Here is an 8,781-nt window from a genome sequence, read left to right as displayed (position 1 = left end):
ATCACCCCCCCAGGGGGGATGGTCACGCTACAATCCCTTCTACTCCATTCTCCTCTCGGGATCTTGGGACCGCAGGCACACGCGCCCGGCGTGAGTTCTAAGCCACTGGGTCCGGGACGCGAACCGCGGTTGACTACGTGGGAATCCAGCGACATAGCCATTACACTAACTGCTGGTTCCCGCAAGCCATAATTTCTTAAATGATATGTTCAGGCCTCAAAAATGTTAATATAGAGGCCCGATGACGTAATGGTTATGTCGCTGGATTCTCACACAATCCATTGCATTTTCAAGTCCCAGACCAGCAGCTTGAAACTCACTCCGGGTGTGCGTGCGTGTGTGTGTGTGCGCGCGCATGTCCAAAATCCTGAGAGGAGAATGAAGGAGAAGGGATTGTGGTGTGGTCATCACCCCTGGGGTGGGGGAGTGATTTCTTGCTTTCTGTCTCTTCTGTCTCTACTGCAAGTACATGCTCCCTATAGCAACAATCTCTCTAGCAACGGAACCATTACGCCATCTGCTGGTCCTTGTAATTTTTTTTAATGTGACTTTCTTTTTTTTTTTTTTTTTTTTGCTATAGGGCTTGGGTGCTTATCAGAAAGACATAGAAAGAGAGAGAGATGGAGAGATGGAAAATAAAATATCACCTCTCCAGAGGGATTGACCATGCCACAATCCCTTCTCCCTGGTTATACCAGGCACACGTGCCCTGACCTTGGCCTGGTTGAACCTAGGGGTGGGTCATAGTAATAAGACCCTAATGGGATGGGCTACACAGTTATTCAGCTGCCAAACTCCACAGGCTGACCCATATGGGAGCATTCCAAGTTTGTGCCTGGAGACCTCTGATTGTGCTAGGCATGAGTATGCCCATGATCCAGGGTTGGCTGGGTTGTGGTTTCTGTCTCGCTCTCTTTGTCTCTGTCTCTCTCTTGCTCTTGGAAGAAATAAATAAGCTTTACATTTTCAGATTTTCTAGTCTCTCCAGGTATTACGCTTATGTCATGCAGGGTTCTGAGACATGGATCCATTCGTATTCCACTGTGCATCTATCGTATCATCCTCACTCGTCTTGGCCTTTAAAGCATTTCTATGCTAACCTCAGGAATATTTTTGTTCTATTCCTGCTCTAAATGACTTTTACCTTTTCCTCTTGGAGTTTCCAAGATTCCCTACCATCACCTTTTTTGTGATGCATTTCCCTAATGAAGTTTTCTTTCTTTATTCCCCTTTTACTATTTTTTCAGTCTTTCATATGATTTTTTTTTTGGGGGGGGAGAGGTTTTTGCTATAGGGCATGTGCACTTGCCAGAAAGACAGAGAGAGGCAGAGAGACTTGGCCACACTGAAATCCCTTCTCCTCCATGCTCCTCTCAGGATCTTGGGCACGCGCACACACATGCCCGGTGTGAGTTTAAGCTACCGGGTCCAGGACTTGAACTGCGGTTGACTACATGGGAGTCCAGAGACATAGCCATTATGCCAACTGTGGTCCAAGTCTTTCATATGATTTTATTTTCTCCCTTCAACCATAATAATATAATATCCAAATTTTTTCGTAACTGGTGGATCCGTAAACACAGGCTTATCCATCCCACTGACAGGCAAGGCAAACGCTGCTTCATGAAACAGTCCCACCATGAACCCTCTGGTCATCCAACCCAAGTCAACCCGTTGCCTGTCTTTATCTTCACTATATTGTGTGGCCATTTCACTGAACCTCATTCCAGACTTTCCATGGCTTCCATAATTTTGCCGTGTATTTCACATAGAATTTGTCTGACTTTTATTGCATTGCCGTCACCTTTGGGACCCTGAGCCTTCTTATCCACACTGTCTCTCCCAGATCCTGCTCTCTTTCACCCCCTTTTCCAGAACCACTTTATCTTTTGGGCGTCATCTTTAAGACTTGCCGATGAACATTCCTCACTTAACTTTTCATACACATTCATAAAGCTCTTAGGTGTAGAATCTCCGAATGTCCTGCTATCAAAACATCTTCCCCAGGGAACCAGCAGTTAGCGTAATGGCTATGTCGCTGGACTCCCATGTAGTCGACCGCGGTTCGTGTCCCAGACCCGGTGGCTTAAAAAAACTCACGCCGGGCGCGTGTGCATGCGTGCCCAAGATCCCAAGAGGAGAATGGAGAAGAAGGGATTGCGGCATGACCATCCCCCCTGAGGGGTGATTTCTCACTTTCTGTCTCTATGTCTCTCTCTGTCTGTCTGGCGAGCGCACGCGCCCTACAGTGAAAATCTCTTCTTAAAAAAACAAAAAAAAACAAAAAAAACATCTTCCCCAGCCTTGTGTGTTGTCGAATGCAAAGAGTTTATAAGCAAAGGAAGTTCATACCTTCTCCCTGACAACTCCCAACACTTGTCTAAGCATATCCCTTCTGAGTGTCCTGCCTCAGCTTCATAATTACTGGATCTCCCTCCTCCCTGATTAGTAACCAGGATAGGTGTTTACAGCATTCTTAAGTTCCCAAACACTTACTTGCCTCTCGAGTCTCCGTGTTGTATGTTTTGGCATATACAAAATAGTAGAAAAATAATAGTAACAGTAGAAATAGTGTATGGTTGTGTTTCTCTGCTTTATTACCACCACATAACCCTACAGTTATAAATTTTGTAATTTTTTGAATGTGCAAAAATGATAAGGTGTATTTAAATCTTTAGATGCCCTCAGCTACTCTTTTCAAAACTTGCATCCTAATGAGTATCAATTCAACATGTCCTTATTTGTCGTCTCTGTTCTTGAAGTCAGTGGGAAGGAATGCAGTGCTTGTAAGGTGGACACCAATTTGATCCCTTGATGTAACATCTCAATGAGATCTTTTTACGTCTCATTTTACCACTCAATGCAACCAGAGCATTTAAAGGCAAAGGGTTGGACATGGGTTCCTTTAAGATGATATTTTTTTTTTCTCCTTTTCCTTGAAATCCAAGGTATAGAATTGTAATTTTTAACTACTGTAAAAGGAGTTTTAAAATAAATTTGCTGAAAGGGAGTGAACAAAAAGGGTAGTAATCGTAACTTCCTAATCACAGGCCATCAATTACTAGGAATAATTTGTAAGGAGAGTAAAAGCAGCATGTAATACCAAATGATTAAACACCATGGGGTATGTTGCAATCCCACCTACAGCAGTGAGTATCCCTTCCTGGAAGAGGGAGTGGATGTCCACGGGCCTGCCCCACGGCACAGCTGTCATATCTCTGTCTGAGCTGGTCTAGATAACACCCTGTTCTGCACAGTGAATGAACACAGCCGCCTCATGCTGTGCCATGCTGGGCCCAGCTCTTTATAACTGGGTATTTGGAATTGTTGTGAGGTAACCACCTGAACAATAGAGTTTAGGAAATAAGAGAGGAGCTGGGAGGGCAAAAAACAATAATACAAAGCAGTCCAAGTATTATTCATACTGTTGTTTCTAGTTGCAGCAAGGAAATAGTAATGACAACAGCTTAGTTAAAAGTGAACATTTAGGGACCAGCAGTTGGCATAATGACTACGTTGCTGGATTCCCATGCAGTCGACTGGGGTTTGAGTCCTGGACCCGGGCACGTGTGTGTGTGTGCGTGCCCAATATCCCAAGAGGAGAGTGGAGGAGAAGGGATTGAAGCATGGCCATACCCCCTGGGGGGGGTGTGATTTCTTGCTTTCTGTCTCTGTCTCTCTCTGTCTTTCTGGCAAGTGCATGTGCGCTATAGCAAAAACCTCTCAAAAAAAAAAAAAAAGTGAATGTTTAATGTATATGCACCAGAACCTTTACTAAGGGTCTTGCTCACACCTCTGATGTCCTTTTCTATCCTGGGTTCAGAAAGGCCGAGCAATTTAGCACACACAGATATGTGATGAAGCCAAGACTCACGCCAGACCTGTCTTACTCAAGTCTTGACTGTCAGGCAACACATTTTCCTATGTTGTCAAGCAGGCAGTCCCCAAAGAAAAATTCTTGCTGGTTTCCAGCTTGACTTAGCTACTCTGCCCAGTAGACAGCTAAACCCCTCTCTACTATCGTACATCCAGATTCTGTACTTCGCTGGGATTCTGATTAGTTCTGGGACCACTTGTTTGTCAAAGGCCCAATTTACTCATCCAGTCTGCTTATTTCTCTAGAGCTTAGTTTATCAACCCATGACAGGTGAATAAGGGAGTCTTAACTCCATTCTTGAACAGACAGAGATGTCTCATCAAATCAGATCATTAATATTTTGCACTCAAAAAGCCTGTGAAGTAGGTCAAATTCTGTTAGTCAGCCTCTGCCTGGTGTTCTGACAGAGGAGCCTTTTGCAAACTGACTCTTAGCAGATACTTTCCTACCGTGAATTGCTAAGATAGCTGCAAATGCTCACCTGGGGTGACCTAGCTATGGAGTGATCTTTCCAAATCTGCACTTTTCCTTGGAGTATCAGAAATTTCTGTCTCCTAATCAACAGATTGGGAAACTGATCTCTGTAATTGCAGCTGCTAAAAGTGCCAGCTAGTATTTATGAACAAATAAGAACATGTCCACATCATTTTAGAAAAGGATTCAGACTGATCTGCATACATGCAATTTTTCTTCTACCCTATTTGATTTTTTTTTCTAGAGGCAAATATGATATATCTTGTATGTACCATGTAGTGACAAAGTGGTGAAGAACATGAAACATTTCTGGAAGTCTGTATATTTTTAAGGAATTGTCTCTCAACCTGGACCTCTGGATAGGCATTAGTGAAGTCTTTGGCTACCCTGAGGTGGTTGTACAATACTTAAATACATACATCTTTGTGCAATTTCTTTTGGGAAAAGGTTCGTTAACTTTCTTTGTATTTTCAGAGGGATCTGTATTCTGATAGTTTAATGCACTTATGTTACAGAGAAGAAAACTAAAGTTTATAAAATCAAATGGATTACTTGACAACACACAGTAAGAATTCACTAGGAATTTATGTAATAAACAAATATTGATACTTACAACATCTTGATATCAGGGAGAAAAAAACTTAACCTATCTTATGGGTGGCAAGACAGGCATAAGTAAGTAAAGTTTTTGCCATATCGTATGTGTGCTCACTGGAGACATACAGAGAGGAAAAGTAAGAAATCACCCCCCCACCCCCCACCCCCCAGGTGGGATAGCCAAACTACAATCCTTTCTCCTCCATTCTCCTCTCAGGATTTTGGGCATAAACATACATGCACCCAGGGTGATTTTCAAAGTTCTGGGTCCAGAACAACAGTTGGTCGTGTGAGTGTCTGGTACCTTAACCACCATGCCACCTGCTAAACCCTAATAAAGCATATTTAAAGTACTTAAGAGAACTAAAATATTGTTACCTTTAAAGTCCTATATCCTATCATGTGGATATCATGTACCCCTTATATGATGTGACCAGAAGAGCACTCACTTCTGTGGTATTTTTTTCAAAGATCTGATTATAAGAAAAACATCAGACAAACCCAATTTGGGGGGCATTCTATGGTATACCTGGCATGTCAAGGTCACAAAAAAAAAGAGAAGAGGGAACCAGCAGTTAGCATAATGGCTATGTCGCTGGACTCCCACGTAGTCAACCGCGGTTCGCGTCCTGGACCCGGTGGCTTAAAACTCACGCCGGGCGCGTGTGCGTGCGTGCCCACGATCCCGAGAGGAGAATGGAGGAGAAGGGATTGCGGCGTGACCATCCCCCCTGGGGGGTGATTTCTCGCTTTCTGTCTCTAATGTCTCTCTCTGTCTGTCTGGCGAGCGCACGCGCCCTATAGTGAAAATCTCTCCAAAAAAAAAAAAAAAAAGAGAAGACTAAGAAACTGCCACAGACCATAAGAGACTAAAGAAACCTGACACTTTAAATGCATTTTGGGAGTACCATCAGGTGGCGGACTCACACATGGTCGACTGCAATTCGAGTTCCAGGCTTGGTGGCATGTTTTCTTGCTTTCCTTCTCTGTCTCTCTTTCTTTGTCTCTCTCTGGTAAAATTAAAAAATAGTAATAGTTGGGGCTGGCAGGTGGCATGGTAGTTGAGGTGCTGGACTCCCACATGGCTGACCATGGTTCAAGTCCCGGACCTAGTGGCTCACTTTCTCACTTTCCCCCTCTCTCTTTCTCTGTTTGTCTCTGGTCAAATTAACAATAATAATGATAATAATTAATAAAGTTAAATAAATATTTCTTTTAAAATATTACTAATACTACTACTACTAATAAATACAATTTAATAATTAATTTTTTAAAATATTTATTTATTTCTATTTGTTATTAGTATTTTTTACTTTGACCACAGAGCGACATAAAAAGGGAAAGTGAGAAGGCAAACTGCCAGGTCCTGGACTCAAACTGTCATCAGCCATGTGGGAGTCTAGCACCTCAACCACCATGCCACCTGCCAGCCCACACAATTCAATAATTCTTTTTGTCTGTCTGGCAAGCGTACGTGCCCTATAGCAAAAACCTCTCAAAAAAAAAAGATCATTTATTTGATGAGAGAGAGAGAGACAGAGAGAGAGAGAGAGAAAGGGAAAGTGAGAAAGCAAGCCACCAGGTCCAGGACTTCAACCATGGTTGGCCATGTGGGAATCCAGCACCCTATCCACCACACCACCTGCTGGGCCCTCAATAATTCTTTAATGAAAATAAATAAATGCATTTTAGTATCCTGGATGGAATACTGGAACAAAAAGAGGACATTAATGAGAAAATTATTGAAAACCAAATCAAATTTGGAATTGAATTATTAATAATGATGTACCAGTATTGAATTCTCAGTTTGGGGGCTGGCAGGTGGCATGGTGGTTAGGGGTATTGGACTTCCACATTCCCAACTGCAGTTCAAGTCCCAGACCTGGCAGCTTGCTTTCTCACTTTCTCTCTCTCTCCCCCTCTCTGTCCTTCTCTGGTCAAATTAAAATAAATAAATATAATTAAATAAAAAATAATTCTTTATTAATAATAATGTACCAGTATTGGGTTCTGAATTTTGACAAATGTACCATGGTAACATGAGCAGCTAACAATGGCTCTCGTTGAAACTTTTCTGTAAATTTGAAATTATTCCAAGTTTCACGAGTTCATTTAATAACTATAGTTAACTGGGGCCAGCAGTTTGCATAACAGCTATGTCGCTGGACTCCCATGTATTTGACTGTGGTTCAAGTCCTGGACCCAGTGGCTTGAACTCACACCAGGCGTGTGTGCATGCATGCCCAAGATCCTGAGAGGAGACAGGAGAACGGAGGAGAAGGGATTATGGCGTGGCCACCCACCCCCGGGGTGGTGATTTCTCGTTCTGTCTCTATCTTTCTGGTGAGCACACATGCCCTATAGCAAAAACCTCTCCAAAAATGAATAAATAAATAAATAACTATAGTTAACTTTCACACAGCTGCAGTGGTGCAGCCAGTAAGGAGCACTGCATGATACTGGAGCCATATGGGAAAGCCCAGGGTTCAGATTCCAGATCAACCTGAATATGCCAGGCAAGCCCGTGGGCATCTATGATCTTGGCTAACTAGAAAGGTCGGGATGGGAGGAGGATGGTAGTGTGGTAAGACCTTCTCAAGGGTCCCTGTCCCTGTCCCTGTCTCTCTTGCTCTCAAACAAACAGAAAACATTGTTAACTATGTCTTTCGCACTAATTTTCACAGATATCACAAAATGTGAATACAATGTCTGATGAGCCAGTGAGCCAGCTCTGGTGTTCACAATGAAAGGACTGGCAACTGGTCAATATTGTGTTTGCATTGATTACTTCAAAATCTTTGTTGGAGGAATAAACACAAGATTGAATTCAACAGAGATAGAAATAAAACCATAAGCACTGACTCCTGAATATGGGGATAAGTGAGGAGATGTCATGGATCCACGCGTGTGCTTGGCCTCTGAGCTAGCTCCAGTGCACCTCTGACAAAGTAATGTGGTGACTTCAGGTATCTTAAAATCTCTAAGCTTCGCTTTGCTTGACTCTAAAATATGGATAACAGAAGTTCCTGCTTCCAAAGTTGTGAGAATTAAAATATATGTGAATTTCCTAACACTCAACTGTATAGGATTGGTTATAGGCCTAGTTAGAAGAATTTGACAAGTCGTTGCTACTGCTACTGCTTATTTTCAGCACTGAGGAAAGGAAAGCTTCACTGTAGATCTTGTCTCCTTTGCCCATGGAATAATGCTCATATTGTTTAGCATGACTTCTAAAGCCAGTTTTATATGTGAACAGCTTGATTTTCTGTGACCAGGCTTCCTGCCTTCTACTGTAACCACAGTGAACTTTTCAGAGCTTTTAGGCCCTGCTTCTGCCTCGCAGTCTCTCCTTCAAGATCACTCTTCAAGATCTTGCTTATATGCTCCTTCTCTGAGAAGTGTCCCTAACTATCCTGTGATGTCACTTGTCCTTTACTTTGTGTGCCGTGGAGATATACCTGTCCCAATTAGAACTCATTGCCTTGTGCCGCTATTATTTGTTTACCTAACTAGTACCTTTCCTGTGTGTAAGAATCAGAAGATCAGAGAAATCATCTCCATCTTCATATTCTTCTGACACTTGACATATAGTTGATGCCTAGCAAAACTGATGCGTAAATTGAATGAATATGAGTAGAAATACTATTGATACTAAAACAATTGGAGGGAGGACCAGTAGATGGTGTAGTGGTTACATTGCTAGACTCCCACATGGCCAAACGTGGTGGAGTCCTGAATCTGGTGGCGTGAAAATTATGCCAGGTGTGAGTGCACGTGTGCTCAGGGCCACCACCCCCCGCCCCCAAGGAGAATGGAGAAGGGATTGCAGTGCG

At 42.8% G+C, this 8,781-nt stretch overlaps 1 protein-coding gene across 8 annotated transcripts in view; it reads left to right on the top strand.

The window, feature by feature from the left end:
• Nucleotides 1–8,781, top strand: part of AP4S1 (adaptor related protein complex 4 subunit sigma 1) — a 40,327-nt gene that overhangs the window by 10,278 nt on the left and 21,268 nt on the right. The window contains exon 2 of one of the 8 annotated variants that reach the window (XM_014589306.2): nucleotides 7,633–7,896. The exons of 6 other annotated variants lie outside the window; for them this stretch is intronic. The gene's annotated coding sequence lies outside the window, so the exon portion shown is untranslated. Of the gene's footprint in view, nucleotides 1–7,632; nucleotides 7,915–8,781 lie in introns of all 8 variants that reach the window. One more of the 8 variants, XM_014589305.2, reaches the window with a different exon arrangement.

Source organism: Tupaia chinensis, unplaced genomic scaffold (assembly GCF_000334495.1).
Source record: "Tupaia chinensis unplaced genomic scaffold, TupChi_1.0 Scaffold000350_1, whole genome shotgun sequence".
Taxonomy (NCBI): Eukaryota; Metazoa; Chordata; class Mammalia; order Scandentia; family Tupaiidae; genus Tupaia; species Tupaia belangeri.
Note: the sequence above shows the minus strand (reverse complement) of the source record. Positions and strands in the feature narration are given on the sequence as shown.